Genomic DNA, 18427 nt, shown 5'->3' with positions numbered 1-18427 from the left:
TCATCATAGAGTTGTTTCAGTGATTGTTCACCATGAGTCCAAAGGAAGAAAATTTCATCGATGTATCTAGTGTATAGCACCGATTGAAGGTCCTATGCGGTGAAGAGGTCTTCTTCGAACCTGTGCATAAAGATGTTGCATATTGAGGTGCGAATTTGGTCCCCATGGCTGTTCTGTGTGTCTGGATGAAGAACTGGTTGTTGAAGGTGAAGACATTGTGGTCCAGGATGAAGCGGATGAGTTGTAAAATTGCATCTGGAGATTGGCAGTTGTCGGCGTTGAGTACTGAGGCAGTTGCAGCAATGCCATCATCGTGGGGGATGCTGGTGTAGAGTGCCGAGACATCCATTGTAAAGAGCAGTGCTCCTGGGTCAACTGCTACATGGGTGCTGAGTTTCTGTAAGAAGTCCATAGTGTCGCGACAGAAGCTGGGGGTTCTTTGTACAATGGGTTTCAGACTGTGGGAGGAAACTGGTCTGAAACCCATCCTGAGACCATTGTCCGCATCAAACTACCCAGCCTTCAGGAGAACAGTGACCATGACCCCACAGAACCCTGCTACAGCAACCTCGGCAAGACGTGCCGGATCATCGACACGGATGCCATCATCTTACGTGAGAACACCATCCACCAGGTACACGGTACATACTCTTGCAACTCGGCCAACATTGTCTACCTGATACGCTGCAGGAAAGGATGTCCCGAGGCATGGTACATTGGGGAGACCATGCAGACGCTACGACAACAGATGAATGAACACCACTCAACAATCACCAGGCAGGAGTTTTCTCTTCCTGTTGGGGAACACTTCAGCAGCCACGGGCATTCAGCCTCTGATCTTCGGGTAAGCGTTCTCCAAGGCGGCCTTCACGACACATGACAACGCAGAGTCGCTGAGCAAAAACTGATAGCCAAGTTCCGCACACATGAGGACGGCCTCAACTGGGATCTTGGGTTCATGTCACACTATCTGTAACACCCACGACTTGCCTGGGCTTGCAAAATCTCACTAACTGTCCTGGCTGGAGACAATACACATCTCTTTAATCTGTGCTTAACCCTCTCTCCACTCACATTGTCTGTACCTTTAAGACTTGATTACCTGTAAAGACTCACATTCCAACCATTATTTTGTAAATTGAGTTTGTGTCTTTATATGCCCTGTTTGTGAACAGAACTCCCACTCACCTGATGAAGGGGCAGCGCTCCGAAACTTGTGGCTTGTGCTATCAAATAAACCTGGTTGACTTTAACCTGGTGTTGTGAGACTTCTTACTGTGCTTACCCCAGTCCAATGCCGGCATCTCCAGATTATCCTACAACTGAGCTAATTTTGAATCCATTTATTAAATTACCCTGTATCGTAAGTGAATTTACCTTCTTTACAAGTCTCCCATGTGGGATCTTGTCAAAGGCTTTGCTGAAATCCATAAAAACTACATCAACTGCACTAACCTTGTCTACACACGTGGTCACCTCCTCAGAAAATTCAATCAAATTGGTTAGGCATGATCTCTCTCTGACGAAGCCATGCTGATATCAATGATCAAGCTTTGCCTCTCCAAGTGGCGATAGAAGCTCTCCCTCAAACGTTTCTCTAATAGTTTCCCTACCACTGACATGAGATTCACTGGTCTGTAGTTTCCTGGTTTATCTCTACAACCTTTCTTAAATAGCGGAACCATATTAGCTGTTCTCCAGTCATCTGGCACTTCCCCCAAGGAAGAAGCTAATTTGGATAGCACCCAGCAACACGCATGGGGATTGTGATACATGATTAACTCGCATCAGTGCAGGGCAGCATGCCAATTTCATGCATGGTTGGAAATCCCAGAAGGTGTTAGCAACAGGAATATGGTTTTCAGAATATGGTCTTTAGAACATAGAAGCAGTGCAGCAATCAGTTTAATAAGCTCATAAGGGCATGGAAGGTGAGTGATAAACCAGTTTTAGGTGTAAACATCCACACTCTGACTTTCTCAGCATACTCCTGCATAATACCCCTGAGAATAACCCACCTTTCAGCTCCAATCATTCAACTTTCCCCTCACACCACCTCACATCCTCATCCAAACAGCCAACACTCTCACTCGCCTTCATTTTCATGCCATCTCGCACCCAGACCTCATAGTCACCTTCCACACATGTTGTTATTCCACCCTCTCTGCACTTTTCTGTTCCCAAACTTGTAACTCTTTGCTTTCTCTTCTTGCAGAAGATTAGCAGGATATGTAGGGCTGCACGGTGGCACAATGGTTAGCATTGCTGCCTCACAGTGCTAGGAACCCGGGTTGAGTCGCTATCAGAGTCTGCATGTTCTTCCCATGTCTGCGTGGGTTTCCTCCGGGTGCTCCGGTTTCCTCCCACAGTCTGAAAGATGTGCGGGTTAGGTGCATTGGCCATGCTAAATTCTCCCTCAGTGTACCGGAACAGGAGACTAGGGAATTTTGACAGTAACTTCATTGCAGTAACTTCATTGCATTGTTAATATAGCCCTACTTGTGACTCATAAATAAACTTTGAACTTTGTGACGGGGAGATGAGATTCTCACGTACAATTGGTGACTCAAACTGCCATTGGGCTCATAACTGTCACTCATGTTGCATTGGTGTCACACTAATTGAAAAGTCAAGATCTGCACAATTTTAACTTTGAAACCTTTCCATCTATCTTTTCTACTTGATTTCTTTCATCTTCTGCATTTCCTGTAAAGGTGAAGCAAGAGAAGCTGGAGTGGGAGAAGACCACGAACTCCTTAAAGCAGGACATTGTTGTATTTGATGCCTCGGAGATATGCAGAGATGACACAGGTTATATGCCTGAACAAGGGTTTTATTCAATGCTTTAAAATGTCTGCTCTCAGGCTACAACTTTTTTGGCCTCAGTTTAGGTTCACTTTCTCAGTCACTACACCCAGGCTTGGTTAATCACACAAAGAGAACAAGATATCAAACAGGGAACAATTAAATCTTTTGCAACTCATAAAACAAAAAAATACCTTATTAAATCCTCCTAAACAACAGATATATGTACATTGAATCATTTCTTAGAGTTCAGCTTCTCCTTTTGCTCTTAAGTACAGAAATAGATTTTGAGATATGAAAGTTTCTGATGACTATCCTCTTTTGCTAGGCACCTGACTGCATCATGAGATTGCTGTTTCATCTTCGCAACATCTGGATATCCTGATGGGAAATATATGATACACATTGCTGTGGCACTTTGAGGATAACCTCACATCTCCACATCATATAATGCATCCCAGGGGTAAGCAGGATCATGTTAGGTTCCCAACACAGTGGTAGTCTTTGGGATTTACTTTCCCCACCCCGATCCTGGCAGCCATTCTGTCCTTAGTTTCAGATTTAAGATTCCATTTTTTTATCTCTGAGTTTAATTTCAAGGCATGCTGATCAAAAGCATCAACTTGCTGACAATGAGAAGTACTCAGGGGAAGTTCATGCAAGTTAATTTAGCAGTTACACGTTAATATTCAAAGACTTTATAGTCTTTATGCTTTGTACTTAGTTTATCTATAAACAGGTAACCAGCCATAATCAAGTTACACAGAGGCTGAATTTGCCACTTCTGCAGTCGCTGCTCAAGATTTTCCAACCAATATAGTGAATAAACAGATAATCAGACAGAAGCAAAAAAACTGTGGGGAAAATAAAGAAAATAGTTACCTGGCTCACAAAATGGTTGCCTGGCACACAAAATGGTTACCTGGGAAAGAGACATTGATAGGTACTGGCTTTTACCACAGACAGTTATTTAAAGTTAAACATGCAGTAACCAAAATGCTGCAGGAAGCTAGTCAGAGCTTGAGGCACTTTAAAGATAAGGACAGACCCAGAACAATAAAGACTGATAATAAGATTAGCCCTAGATGGGAACACAAATACATAAATGCAACAAAAACCAATCACTGTATGTATAGATCAAAACCAGCCATTGATAAAGGAAATGTATCCATTCTATGAACAATGCGACGTTAAATGCCCATGTCTGTACCTGTCTGATTGTAATGATGTGTTAACTATCGCTCACCATGATCTGTCTACTCAACTATAACGATTTGTTAAACGGCTAATGTCCAAACTACCCATTGTCTAAAAGGTATAAAAATGATCAACTGCTATTGTATGATTGAGAAGGTAGCTGCCAAGTACTGCGGAGTGCTTTCTCCCCGAAGCTTTGTGTCTGAAATAAAACTGTGTTATTGAACCTCCAGTCTGACTCCGGTGGTATATTGCCTATCCCAAAGGCAAGATGTTGAAAGTGATAATTGGGGCCAATTCAATTCAGTCAGAGTTTGGGAAGGAACTGAGTTCTTTGTCAGTGATTTAGGTTTGGATATCTTCCAGTGCCTTGGTGGCTCTAACTCTAGTAAAAATACATCATACTATGGATGCCTTAATAGCCTGCCAAAGAAGATGGTGGCAATCCTGAGCGGCGCCTTTGTGTAAAATAGGTGATGTTAGATCAGCCACTGCCATGCATTTCTCCCAATTTTCATTTTTATTGATGTTGACGGAAAATAAAATCTGGAGCGATGTACAGCATGCAGATGATCCAATATTACTCAGTTTACACAATCATCCAAACTCAAAGTTATCACCAATACTTACTCAGGTACAATAAAAAAATCTCTGAAAGGAAAGTAAATTTATCCCTTTATTGTACTTAACAAAATGAATATTTAAAACAACATTTGCTTGATTTCAGGTCCTACCCTGATGCAGATTATGAGGAACCCAGCCCCGTTCTATAAGTTGGATTGGTGCTTACTTAATCATGAAAATTGGATACATTTAAACATGATAATCATCATCAATTCGAACCCGCAAAATGCAGCTTAAATATAAACGGAATCATAAAGCTAATTACAACAGAGGAAGACAACTGCATCAGGAAATCTCCTACAATACCACAGACCACAGTGGCTACACTTCTAAAGTACTATATTAGCTGGGATGGCCCTGGCTAGTATACAAATGTAGGGGGCGATTCTCCCAAAAAAGTTCTAAGTGCTGAATTTGTGGGCAAACTAGTGTAAATCACAATTGTTTTTACAGTGGGAGTTCACACTAGAGTCTTCCACACTCTGTGCAATGCAGAGGTCACAATCGTGAATATTATTAAAAGCTCGGGGGGGGGGGGGGGGATCTATTCACGCCAGTTCCGAAACTCTGCGCATGTGCGGTGGCCCCGAACTGTCAGCCTGCAGTTTTCAGGCCAGCTCGATCACCGGTCAGCCTAACACCCCCACGGCCCGATTGTGGCCCCCACGACGATTCCCGGGCCAGCCCCGACCGCCTCCCGTCCTGGAGTGCCCCGATCTCCAGCTGCCTACACCCCAGCAGTGATGATCCCCCCCCCACCCGCCCCCCCCGCCCCGGCAGACACCCCCACCTCTCCGGCAGACCCCCTCCACGGGAGGCAGATCCCCTGGCAGGCCACCCCGCCAGCCCCAACCAATCCCTATGCAGAGTAGCACAGGACCCCCCAAACCCACTGATTGCTCCCATGCCTCACCCCTTGGCACTGCCCTCTAGGCCCCACCCTCTTGGCACTGCCATATGCCTGATGGGCAGTGCCAAGGTGTTCCCTGGGGCATGGACACTTTGCCCCTTGGGCAGTGCTGGGGGCACAAGCTGGCACTGCCAGGGTGCCCCTGCCCAGGGGGCACCATCCCCCCCACCACCTGACCCCCGGGGGAGGGGGGGCTCAATTGTCTCCCTTCACTCCATCAGGATTGGGCCGCTAGTTCCCTGAAAGTGGAGAGCTAGCCTGAACCCCGCCAGAGTGAAATTGTACTGGCAGGATGGGAAATGCTAGTGGGCCCCGAGAATTCAGTCCCGGGCCCAATAATCACATTTAAATAAGATTAAAAATAAGATTTAAAAAACCTGCTGTTGCTGCTGGTTTCCAGCATGGTCCTGGCGGGGTGGTTTGCCAGGGGATCTGCCTCCCGTGGAGGGGGTCTGCCGGAGAGGTGGGGGTGTCTGCCGAGGGCCGGGGGGGGGGGGGGGGGAGATCATCACTGTTGGGGTGTAGGCAGCTGGAGACCGGGATATATGGCACTGGGAGATGTGCGCGCGTATGATTCTATGAAAAGCACCTGAAGGGAAAGAAATTGCAGGGCCAAGGGTGGGGAGACAGCAGACACTAACTTGATGGGCTGAATGGCTTCCTTTTGTGCTATAATCATTCCATTATCCTATAAAATGCCAGACCAAAATATGCACATGCGCATATCCTACGAATTGGCCAGCACGCGATTCTCCCGACCCACCACAATAAAAAATTAGCGTGGGGGGGATGGGAGAATCGCTTCCGTAGTTTTCACTTTCTTCCCACTGGGGGAGCTCCATGTGCATTTATATTTATCTAATACTCACAGTTCTGTCACAAATTTCAAATATTATGAAGACTTAGCTGAGTAAAAGGATTAATAAGCAGAAGCAGTAAATCTTAATGACAATTGACTCAAAGTACACCTATCACACAGATGCTTCCAGATCAGAAACTATTAAACATATCAGTTCTTGCCTTCAATATTCGCATGGGCATAGTGGTGTTAGTTACCTCTGCAAGAGGTCTGTTTAGAGTTGTGGACATACTGCCCAATATCTCATACAATAGTGTGACTGGGCAATTAAGTGTAACAGTAGCATTTGGGGGAAAAAATCCTATCTTTTATAAGTGCTTCTCCAATCATTCTCAAAGCAACTCACGAAAGCAGCTATAGAGACTGAATACAAATAGTTAAACACTGTTATTTTGAAACAGTCGCTGGCTTGGTCAGCATGTATTGCTTGTCCCTAACTGCTCCCCATTTCAGAAGACATTTTGGGGTCAACCACAATGCTGTGGGTCTGGAGTCACGTGTAGGTCAGACCAGGATAAAATGGCAGATTTCATTCCCTAAAGGACATTAGTGAACCAGATGAGTTTTTATGACAATCTACAATGGTTTCATGGTCATCAGTAGACTTTTAATTCCAGATTTTTATTGAATTCAAATTTCTGCTTCTGCCTTGACGGGCTTTGAACCTGGGGCCCAATCTTTCTCAAGACAACTCAGGAAAGCAGCTAGAGAAACTGGATACAAATAGTTAGCACTGTTATTTTGCAGCAAACTAAATAATAAAGCCAAACACTGATAAGTACAGCTAATCATGAAAGAATTTGAAGTATTTATCACGTTGTAAATCCGTATGCCATGGGTAATTTTTTAGTAACTGCTATCTACCCTGCACTTGACCATAAGTTGCTCTTCCAGATTACTGTTTGTAACTTGGCTGGGTTCTCAGCATGTACCTGTCAGTGTGTGTGTGTGTGTGTGTGTGTGTGTGTGTGTGTTTCTGCTTCTTTATCCTACCCTGATGTCAGCCCGTGGGAATGTTTGTCAAGTGACCCCAGGCCACCCGCTGTTACAGGGACCAACTGATACTAACAGTGTGAGGCATTTAGTGATTATCAGGACATGCTAACAAATTGTTATCAATTAGATATTTAGGAAATTAGCGCATTAGCAATCTAACCATCTTTTTTCTCAATGCTTTGCCTGGGTGCCAAGCACAATCCTTATATATAACTGTATGTTTCCCTGGAATCTTTCTGTGGAAAAATAGGCAAAACATTTTTGAAATGTGACTGAGAATAATGAATTATCCTCTCCATTTGTGACATCTTTGTTTCATCTATCTTCTTCCGATTCACCATCCTACCTGTTCTGTCGGCATAAATGCCTGTTTTCACTTCCAGAACAGTACCTTAACAGTGAATTATTGTAATTTTATAATTATAGTAATTATACACAGGAATACTCATGAAAAATAATGTTCCAATTTTATTCCATGCCAATTTATCCTTCAAACATTATTCTGTACATGTTATTTCCAGTGCAATGAAGCCCAAGGTACTTCCTGTCATTTGTCTACAACAACACTATATGACCTGGGAATGCCAATCATTTCCTGCCATCTAGCATTCCTAAGGTGATGGAGGGGAGGTGAACTTTAAATAACTCATGCAGATCAATTGATCTCCCTAAGCCTTGCTGAGTTGTCTGCATGTATCCATTTCCCTCCCCTTCCCCTTAACCCAAAGTGTCTCAATGGAGCAGAAGTTTTGCCAGGTGGCTGTTATGATAATGACCACAACTGTCAGCTTGAGATATCAGAGGATTACACAGGATAAACGATACAGAAAAAGACCATTCAGCCCAACCAGTTAATGCCGGTGTTATGCTCCTCAAACCGCTTCCCATCTTCTACCCCATCTGAATCTAGCATTGTCACCCTCTAATCCCTTCCCCTCACACGCTTGTCTAGCTTCCCCTGAAGTGCATCTATATTATTCACATTAACCAATCCCTGTAGCAGTAAGGTCCACATCCTTATCACTCTTTGAAAAATAAGTTTCTTCAATTCCCTATTGGATTTCTTGGTGACTATCTTATATTGATGGCCTCTAGTTATGCTCTTCCCCACAAGAGGAAACATTCTCTCTATATCCACGCCATCAAAACCTTTCATAATTTTAAATATCTTTAAGTCACCCCTCAGCCTTCTTTTTGTTTCAAAAAAGAAGCTACCCAGCCTGTGAATCATTTATTGATATCTCTACACACACATTTCTGATATCATCCTTGGAAATCTTCTCTGCACCCTCTCCAGCACCTCTATGTTCTTTTGTAGATGGCAAATAGACCTAACCAACTTCCTTACTTTTCAATTCTATCCGTCGAGAAATAAAGGCTAGAATTCTCCAACCTTGCCCACGGCTGGGATTCTCTGGTAACCTGATCTCCCCTCCCTAAATACTCATGCCTTTCCGATATGGCATGGTATGACGCAACGTGTGACCTGACGTGACATTGGCAAGGTTTTAAACAGGTTTGGCCAAACATGAATCAGTCAAGGGGTCCTCCGGGGACACAGAGGTAAGTATTGTCCTGGGGGAGAGAGACATGCCCAGGCACTGCCCTGACACTTCCCCTGGCACTGCCCCCTGGCACAGGTTGGCACTGCTATGTTGACACTGCCAGGTTGGCACAGTTGGGCTTTGCGGATGTGTTGAGGTATCGCCACTCTACATGACAGTGTGAACCATGTCCACCTGCTTTTATTTTGTGATGGAGTGTGGTAAGATCTGGAGAGAAAACCAGTTTCTTTCTCTGGAGAGAATCATTTTTCTCACTGGAACCAGCACTCTGCCATTTTTTGGTAAGATCACACCCAAAGTTCTTTCTCTCCTTCATCCAATCCATTTTTTCTCTCTTCATTTTTCTTTCTATACCGGTTTGGATAATGAATGGACCCAATCTATATTACACTTCCTTCTCAGTCCTTCTGTTGTGTATTTCTCAAATCTTTAATCTGATTGGTTAAGGACTTGCCCTGTTCACTCAAACCCCAAGTCACGTCACGTGTACAAGCCCCAGAGGCTCTTTTGCCATTACTGTGACATCATCAGACCACACTTCCAGCAACTTTCGAAGTAAGGATTATTAGAACTCAAGGATTCAGTCGCAAGTCTAATTAACAGTAAACGCTGTTAACTGCATAGTTGCAATGTTATCTGGCCTATGGTATTTTCAGGACTTTTATTTTTAAAAGAACTCTTGAATACCACAGATGTTGTTAAATTTTTGACAACAATTGCTAAGACCCTTAATCTTTATGCTGGATTTGCTTACAGTAACGTAAAAGACTATATGTTTTTACTGTAACATAAAAACCACTCAAGTACACATGACTTGAGTCTACCTCTGATGCTGCTGGAGCAATCTTCTCTTCACTCTTGACATCATGCTGAATAGTCCCCTGTTGAAAAGTATGACTATGCTTTAAGCAATGAGACACATAACAGGGGAAGTCAATATTGAACTGGAACAATGATTCAATGGATTGTTGGACACGTTGGCATGTTAAGAGCTACTCAGCTGCATAACTTGTCATGAAGCAATATGATTTAAAAGGAAAGGTCAGAGAGTAACACACAGTATTAATCAGAAACAGGAGCGAAGATGTAGGATTCTGCCCGATATATTTTGTGACCTCTGTGAAGAAATGCTTGATCAAGTAGATAGCTATACTGCACATGTGGGGTTCCTGCCAATTTCTGTTGTGTTTCACTAGAGTGATGGTGGGAGCCTGGAAAAAGTTCCATGAAAAATTAGATGTCAAAATGTTAGTTTGATATGAAGTTTTGCTATAAAATTCCATAGTTTGATAATTTTACACCTATTTCAGTTATTATTAATTAAAATGGAGGTGAAGGGGAAGGCAGGATGTTACCTGACTTCCCTCTAGCTCCTGGAATGAGACTTGATCCTGGATCCACTCCACTCTCAGGTGATCTGAACAAGATTGGGAAATTCGCTGTATTAGGGAGGCCTGAATCATGTCTGGGATTTGAATAATTAGAAGTCTAGAGTATATATATTACAGACCCTATCACTTCAACCATCCACATCACATGGGGATCCTGACCCAGGATTTTGAGCAGTCATTTGAATATTTTAGGAGAGGCATGGGTCCCATGGAGCTACAGGGGCTCATCCACTGTTATGAGGTGAGAGTACAATGATGGTGGTTGTTGTTTGTAACTGACAGATAGTAAGAACTGCAGAGTTTCCAATCACAATGGCTTATGGTTGTCATTGGAAGGGAGGTGTAACTTAAAAGGAATGATTGCTGTATGGAACAACTGATGTTCAGGACAGATGGAAGGCATTTTTTCCCAAAATTCCTGCAGCAAGCTCAGGTTATTTCTGTGATAAATCTGCAACTGTTTGTTTTAGTTAATGTTCGAAATGGGGTTTTAAGAGCCAATGCAAATATGTTTATAATAACAGTAAAAAGAGGCAAAGCTGCAGAGAGTGATGACAGATATAGCATTGATAAAAATGGTAATAGTGTGTTGAAGTTGAGATCCACCCTTGGGTAGTACAATATGTTTTTCACAATATAACATGTGAGCATTTAGGTATGTTAAATTGAAACCACTTGATTCTCTGCACTCTGATATTTTGTTATTTTGGTTTCAGGAAAATGTCTACTGTATCTCTTTCTCCAGCTGTTACCCAGAATCCATCCACAATGGCTTTACCATGCACTGAACAAGTAAAGACAACTGGGAATGTCTCAGTGTGTAAGAGTAATGGTAGCTTCCGTAAACCAGTGCATATCTGTGCAGGATCCTTTTGGGGTGGTCACACATGATCTACAATTTGAGGGATTGGAATGCCTTCCTGCTCCTGACTGCACTGAGGGAGTCTTGATGGGAACATGTATGTAGCCTTTGACCCACTGACAAGAATGCAACAAGGGAGGAGAGATGCCCACTGAGGGCTGAAGGCCTCAAAGGGAGATGGGTGCCCTGCACTCAAGAGTATGCCTTTTTTAGTCAGGAGGAGAGTAAGAGAGAGGGTCTTCAGCAGCCACGTGAGAATGGGCTGCGGAGGGTTGAGGCGTACCAGTTGTATAAGGCTATGTCAATACACACATTTGGAGGGCACATAGGGGCATTAAAGTAGTTGAATCCTTGAGAAATTATTACCCAGTATAGAGTGTGTACACACAGCGACTCAACTTGGTGCACCTGCCAGAACACCAGTCAGAGCACCGAAGGGTTTGTTTATGAAGATAAGTGGTTGTTGACCAAGTGGACTGCTGGAGGAGGGGTTGTGGGCATCCATTGCCTGTGATGGTAAAAGTGACTGGGCTGTCCAGCCGTTTCGCTACTGGGTCATTTCATGGATTGGCTGGGGATATTTATGAGGTTTTGTAATCTGTGGTCCATCATTACTTATGGCAGATGGCATATGCCTTGTTCGTGAGGGCAGGTGAGTATAACATTTCAGACCAATAATGCAAGCCAGGCCAAGAGGGTAATTGGCTTTGGTGTGAATGCAGCATTTCCTCAGGTCAGTGGGTCAAAGGCTACATACATGTTCCCATCAAGACTCCCTCAGTGCAGCCAGGAGCAGGAAGGCATTCCAATCCCTCAAATTGTAGATCATGTGTGACCACCCTGCACAGATATGCACTGGTTTAGGGAAGCTACCATGACTCTTACACTCTGTGACATTCCCAGTTGTCTTACTTATTCAGCCATTTTGGATGGATCCTGGGTGACAATGACCATCCACTGGGTGCCCTGAACATCAAGGCAGAATAAACATACAAAAGCTACGTCTAACCTTGAAGGCAACATTTGAGCAGACAGTTGACCTTCTGAAAATTCACTTCAGTTGTTTAGATCACTTTGTGAGAACCATCTAAAATGGTCCCTCAAGGTGCTCACAATAGCCTTCTGCACAATCCAGCACAGCAGAGAGGAGTTGAACTAACAACAGATATGATCCTCTTGAGGGCATTGCCTCCTCCGCTGAGGATGAGGGGGATGCGGAGTAAGGCCCAGCAGCTTTTTTCTGGCCATGCGCAGGAGGCTGCCACCATTGACAAGTGGACAAAGGAAACCGAGGACTCCCCCAACTAAACTGGATTCAACTGAACCACCAATAGACAAGAACTGGCTACCTCCCTGTGGGTGCCCTGGTGGCCTTGAGTGTGACATCATGGCAATGTCTTGTTGAGGACCCCATCACATGAAACTCATCACGTTCAGCTCCTCCCATCCCAATTACATGATGTAATGATCATTGAGTTTTTGGCTCAGCATTGCAGTCAATCTCTACCAATTAGTGATGGGCAATAAATGTGGACCTAGTCAGCGAAGCCCAGATCTCTTGGATAAATAAGAATAACGTGAAAACTTGGTCCGAGGTGAGGAAAATAATAAAGATGATGAGCTAGGGAACCAAGGCCTGAAGTCATCTTGTACTCCCAAACATGTTACACTTACCAGACATCATGGGCTGGATTTTACTGCTATCCATATCCTCTCAAATCATTGGGGATTAAAAATAACTACATTTGCATTTTAAAAGTTTAGTGCAGACAATGCTAGAACTGTTCAGATTTATAACTTTCTTAAATGGGTGGGTATGTAAATTAATGTCACTTAAAGATTTCAGCCCATCGCTGCTATGATTCATCAGATGAGGGAAGAAACACATGTTCAACGTGCAGCCAACAAGCTTGACTCCATGGGCTGCTGGCCAGTGAAAGCTAGGAGGGTTCTCTTTTCCATGTTCTCGGTGCAAATTGGAAAACCCCTCCTCCCCTCTGGTTTCCCTCCCCACATTCAAGGGTTCCCCACCCCAGCTTGCCCAACTTGCTCCCCTAGCCCCCTCACTAGGACCTGTCAACCTGACCCCCGTCAATTCCCAGACTGACCTGGGACTCGGGTTATCCATGGTTGCTCTTTCTCCTGTGATACTGACAGTGACTATTGCTCCTGGTGATACTGTCAGTACTACAGAGCTGCCATCCACCATTAGTCAGCTGCTCTCTGAAGTGGGACTTCCTCCTTGATGGGGGGGTGGAAGTTTCTCTTCATAATAATCAAAGTCCCATTGGCCAAAAAGTTAAAGTGAGGTCAGCCAACAACCCAGGCTCACCCCGATATTTAGAGTGGGGTGCAGGGCACAGTCAGTGTATAATCCAGCCCAACATCCCAAATTACTTACACATTGAAGCCCAAAATATTATTTGCTGAAAGAAATCCATCTAATTTACATTTGAATTAATCAGTACAAACTCCCTCCACCATCTCCCTGAGGAGCTTAGTACATAGATTTATCACACCACTTTGTGAATATAAAGAGATCCATAAAATGCAAATTCAAAGTCCTTTCATATGCAAACCTGTTCAATATTGTTGCATTCGAGGCAATACTGAGACCATCCTTAGACCTATTTGTCTGCTTTTAGTAACCATGTTCATGAAAACATTCTTTCTGGTCTGATTAGCGCCAGTGAACCCAGACTGGTTTCCTTTCCAGGATTTAAGCAACCAAGACAAATGACTGCAGGACTGTCTGACACATAGGTCACTAGAGCATCGTGATGCAATATATAACTCTACCCTTTCACACAGCACCTTGAAAATCTGATATCAAAACATTCAACGAATAGATGAACCTCCAGGTCACATTTCGCAGGAAAGGTGAAGATACTCATAGAATCAATTTCTGTTTAAATAATTCCTTCCCTCATAATGTGTCATGTAATGTAAGGTTAACATGCAGGTTCAGCTGGCAGTTAGGAAGGCAAATTCAAAGTTAGCATGCATTTCTAGAGTGCCAGAGTACAAGAGCAGGGATGTACTGCTGAGGCTGTACATAGGGTCTGGTCAGACCCCATTTGGAATACTGTGAGCATTTTGTATGCCCCATACCTAAGGAAGAATGTGCTGGCCTTGGAATAGGTCCAGAAGAGGTTCACAGAATGATCCCAGGAATTAAGGATTTGTCATATGAGAGTCTGGAGGGAGTTTGTAAGGATGAGGGGTGATCTAATTGAAACTTATAGAATACTAGGAGGTCTGGATAGAGTGGACGCGGAGAGGATGTTTCCACTAATAGGAGAGACTAGAACTCCAGGGAACAACCTCAGAGTGAAGGGACGCTCCTTTAAAACTGAGATGTGGAGGAATTTCGTCAGCCAGAGAGAGGTGAATCTGTGGAACACATTGCCACAGAGGGCAGTGGAGGCTAGATCATTGAGTGTCTTTAAGGCAGAGATAGATATGTTCTTGATCAATAAGGGGATCAAGGATTACGGGAAGAAAGCAGGCAAATGGGGATGAGAATCATATCAGCCATGATTAAATGGTGGAGCAGATGCAATGGGCTGAATGGTCTAATTCTGCTCCTATTTCTTATGGTCTTGTGGTCTATTGCCTAAAACAGTGGCTTATCTTTTAGCAGAGAAATGTTATTGATACAAATAGTATCAGACTGATGAGCATGGGTTGAACATAGACCTGCTCTAACAACATCATAGGAAAGTCTCACATCGCAGGCTCTCAGTTTGTGTTACAGTTGTGCTGTTAGTCTGAAGTAGCCTAGCTGAATTTTGCTGTTAACAAATATAGTTTGGTGAACTCATCAAAAAACAAGTGTCATAATGGCGAGAATACCGAGTGATCTATGCCGGTCTGTCAGGCGCAGGCCAGATTGCAATCATCCCACCCTCATGTTATTTTTTGGGAGAGTGGTGAGTTGCACATCTGCTCCATGAGAGGTGGGGTATAAACACATCAATGAGCTCGCTGCAAAGCAGTCAGATGCCAATTTGTAAGGGCGCCCCGCTCTCAAAGTGCACTGGGCGATCCCCTCACGTCCTTCCATGGACACCGGGTCTCCCATCGGGGTACTGGAGCCCTCCCCATAGATCCTCCTTCATGACCCGACGTGGCCCCCTCCATGTTCCACCCCTGCACAACCCCACCAGCACACAGTCCCCTGCATAGCCACCATGCATAGACCCCCTGCATAGACCCCCTGCATTGACACCTGACATAGCCCTCACTCAGGCTCCATCCCCTTGACACTGCCCTGGCACACCGGGGTGCCCAGTGGGCATTGCCAGTGTGACAAGTAGGCACTGCCATGTGGGCATTGACTGATGGGCACTGTCCAGCCATGTCCCTGACCATCCGTGGGCTTTAATGGTCTCCAATCCCCCCAGCATGGCCTTCATACCTGGCCTCTGCAAATGGAGACCAGTAATGATTCTCTCCGGTCTCACGCCACACCTGAAGGACAGAAGGTCTTGGGAGCTGAAGAATCCAGCGGTGAATGGAACGTGCATATTTAAATACTCCTTTAAAAATACGAATTGACCTTGCGTCTTTTCTGGGTGCGATCCGGTTTATGCCATTGGAAAGGGACTGGGATGATCACAAACCATTTGCCGCATGTGCAAAGCCGATTTTTAGGCCCGCCGCTATTTTCTGCGATCGGCGCAAATGTCAGGCATGGCGAGGTTGGAAAATCACCCACTAAATGTTTCAAAGAATTAAAGTTAATATTTGAACAACATTATTCTTATTTAAGTGAAAGTGAACAGGTTTTCTGCCTTGCTACCTACAACAGTGACTACACATAATAGTAGAATTGTTGATTAAATTATCATATTCAAACTTAGATTATACAATGATTCTGCATCATTAATGGTATTTCCTATCTGCCCCATTTCTAATGGAGTTAATTCAGCAGGGCAATGGGTAAATATTAATCAACAATCGCAAACATTTAATTATGCCATCGTCAATGCCAAATCCATTATTTCTACTGGATTCTCAGGGCCTGATTTTACCATCGCGTTGCGCCTGTTTGGTACTTGGTAAAGTTAGGCGTGAGGCGAATAGCGCAATCCGCGCCTGCCTCTGTGCTGGCTCCCCCTTTACCATGGCCCGAAAATGATTGGAATGCGAGTCTTTACAGGTATAGACAATGCCAGTGGAGAGAGGGATAATCACAGGTTAAAGAGGTGTGAATTGTGGATTTTGCAAGCCCAGGCCAAATGGTGGAGATTACACGTAGCGTGACATGAACCCAAGATCCCGGTTGAGGCCATCCTCATGTATGTGGATACATTCTGGATACAGAGTAGGGATTTTGGACTGAGATGAGGAGAAACATCTTCTCTCAGAGGGTAGCGAACCTATGGAATTTCTATACCACAAGAGCCTGAGGAGGCCAAGTCAGTGAATATATTTAAGAAGAAAATAGATAGATTTCTAAACGTGTCAAAAGGTATTGGGCGAGAGTGGGAGTATGGCATTGAGGTAACAGATTGGCCATGATCATATTGAATGGCAGAGCAGGTTTAGACGACAGAATGCCCTACTCTCTGCTTCTATGTATGCTCAATCTGATTGGCAATCTGGTAAAATGGGCTTTCTGTAAATATGCAATAAGACTATTATTTCGGATAGTTGTCCAGCTTGGATCGCCTGAGCCCACAGTGTCGTGAGCAGGAGCTTGGATTTTAGACAAGAATTAGTTTGCAGCACATGTAAACTCATGGGATAGTTGGTTCTTTTAAATAAAGGGATATTTTAGTGAAGAGAGGTGATTGTAAGTAATTACAACACCACAGACAGTTCAAGTCTCAGGGCTGCTGGAGGACAGCCAGTTGAGCATTCAGTACTCTCACGGACATATTTTTGTCTCTGGTATACTCTAAAATAACCTTAATAATTGCATCCAGTAGAAGAACATCAATCATAGAATTAAGATTCCATCATATATGATTCTGCTGCCTCACAGTGCCAGGGACCCAGGTTCGTTTCCTGGCTTGGGCCACTGTCTGTACGGAGTCTGCACGTTCTCTCCGTCTCTGCGTGGGTTTCCTCTGGGGGCTCTGGTTTCCTCCCACAGTCCGAAAGACATGCTGGTTAGGTGCATTGGCCATGCTAAATTCTCCCTCAGTGTACCCGAATGGGCATGGGAGTGTGGCGACTAGGGGATTTTCACAGTAACTTCACTGCAGTGTTAATGTAAGCCTACTTGACTAATAAATAAACTTTAAACTTTATGAAAACAGAAAATGATACAGCACAGATGGCCTATCATGCCTGTGCAGCCTTTACAAAGTGTTATCAATTAATCCCACTTCCCCGATCTTTCTCTATATCTCTGCAAACATCTTTCAATTATATATCCATTACCTTTTTGTAAGTTACTATAGAACTTTCTTCCACCACTCTTTCAGATAGTGCATTCCAGATCAACCGTGTAAAAAATAATTCCCCTTAACTACCCTCTGATCTTTTGTGACAATTATCTTCGAGCTGTGTAATCTAGTCATTGATCCTCCTTCTAATGGGACATTTCTCCACACCTACTCTACCAAACCTCTTATAATTTTCAATGTCCCTGTTGAAGGGCACAGTGGTTAGCACTGCTGCCTTGCCGTGTCAGGGACTCGGGTTCGATTCCCGGTTTGAGTCACTGTCTATGCGAAGTCTGCAAGTTCACCCTGTGTCTGCGTAGGTTTCCTCCGGGTGCTCCAGTTTCCTTCCACATTCCGAAGGACGTGCTGGTTAGGTGCATTGGCCATGCTAAATTCTCCCTCAGTGTACCCGAATAGGCGTGGGAATGTGGCGACTAGGGGTTTTTCACAATAACTTCATTGCAATGCTAATGTAAGTCTACCTTAAATGTCTCTGCTCTGAGAAATGCATTCTCAAGGAGAGAAACATCATTATGATTGGTTCCACATTAAAAACGGTTCTTGGAAAACGAATTTAACAATGTGAAGAAATTAGTGATTTGCATTGCAAATTTTAAATTCTCAGAACTGAATTTGAGCTGATTATTTTTTATGCACTGAATAATATCTTGGTTTAAGACCCATTTTCCACATTTTAATAATGGGATTATCCCATTTTACCTTGTCCGAAAGACGTGCTGGTTAGGTGCATTGGGCATGCTGAATTCTCCCTCAGTGTACCCAAATAGGTGCTGGAGTGTGGCGACTAGAGGATTTTCAC

This window comes from Mustelus asterias, chromosome 20 (assembly GCF_964213995.1).
Source record: "Mustelus asterias chromosome 20, sMusAst1.hap1.1, whole genome shotgun sequence".
NCBI classification, from domain to species: Eukaryota; Metazoa; Chordata; class Chondrichthyes; order Carcharhiniformes; family Triakidae; genus Mustelus; species Mustelus asterias.
This window is presented reverse-complemented; position numbering follows the sequence as displayed.